The sequence below is a fragment of the Phoxinus phoxinus genome (genome assembly GCF_949152265.1).
Source record: "Phoxinus phoxinus genome assembly, chromosome: 1".
NCBI classification, from domain to species: domain Eukaryota; kingdom Metazoa; phylum Chordata; class Actinopteri; order Cypriniformes; family Leuciscidae; genus Phoxinus; species Phoxinus phoxinus.
The window spans coordinates 10,508,919-10,510,403 of record NC_136876.1 but is presented as its reverse complement, the minus strand read 5'-3'; positions in this window follow the sequence as shown (position 1 = coordinate 10,510,403).

Below are 1,485 nucleotides of genomic sequence, written 5' to 3'. Positions count from 1 at the left end.
TTATCTGTGATTGTTTGAATTAGTCAGTGTTCATGAGTTTCTAGTTGTCCCGTGACTTCAAATCCTTAACATGGCTCACTCGAAGTTGCAGTTCTTTTTTTTTTTTTTTTTTTTTTTTAACTAGGCATTTAAAATTGAGGTGCTTTGCTTGCAGGTGACCTTCATTAACTGGCAAATTTAACTTTCTTTTCCAACCATGGTAATAACTGTTCCAATGCCTGATCAGTGACTTTCTGATTTGTATTCAAATTCAGACAGTCTTTCTCAAACCATTCAATACTGTTTATGCATCTGTAAATCAAGCCAGTGACTAAAATATCAAATCACATTGTTCCTCTTAGTAGGATAAAAAAATTATCTTATTTAAACTGATTAAAATGTATGCAGAGTAATCAAAGAACGCTCCATTTCCAATAGCCCAAGCTGTCAATCACACAACGTGAGTTTTTGGAGACTTGCCAAAACTCGTTACGTTCTCAATGCTGCTGTTACACTGCATAATGAAGCTCTTACTATACTGCATGTTTGCATTATTTGGTGAAAGCATTCGTGAGTGCAGAAATTGCCTAGCAATGCTGCTATCTTTTCATTCATGCGATCAACAGACCGTCTGCTCAATGCTCATCACTGCAACCTTTCATGTGATGGAATAGATCTAAATAGCAATCTTGATAGCTGTAAAAGTATTTGAGAGATTTCCACATGTAATGCTAGCTATTTAAATGCAAACATGTCAACCAATCACAGCAGTGGGCGTTAACACAAGTTTCACAGCAGACACTCCTCTTCAAACAGAGCGTTGAAATCTGAGGCTAAAATCAGGATAGGAAAATTGCTTTTATGTCTAAATTATGACAATTTTTCATGTAAAAATCATAGTAACATTATATAATAAAATAGTTCAGTTCATGACCCCTTTAACAGCTTTTAAGCCTGGGTAAGGAAGCATTTCACACTTGTTATTTAAAAAAGGGGTTAGCACTGCTTTTTACCTGGGGTTATGAAACCCAATTCTGATTCTACCAGACTCTTGTACATTTCATTTGTACAGAGAGTCTGGCCTCTCCATTGACAAGCGTTAACTTATTTGATGGCGGGTACTCTGTTGAAGTTTAAAACTATTGGATCTGCCCAGAGTCACTCTGGATCTAACCAATCGCTAACGTTTGGTCGTGACGTATGACGACTCAAACAAGCGCACAACCTCAACGTCATCGTTCTCAGCCACTCCCTCTGTTCGCTGATTGGACCTGCAAAAAAATGATCGGAGAAAACCCAAGAATACACCACAATCCCAGACCTAGTACTGAAGGAAAATGAAAATTGAGCGGAAGTACGTAGGAGGGCGGAGCCAGGCTAATGAAACCCTGCTCTGGAGCAGGATTAGCTCTGCTTTTATTGTGTTAACTCCACGTTGCGGTGCCAAACTTGTACAGTGTGAAGTGATGCGGTGTTAGAATGCTACAACTATGCTTAGCAACTGAC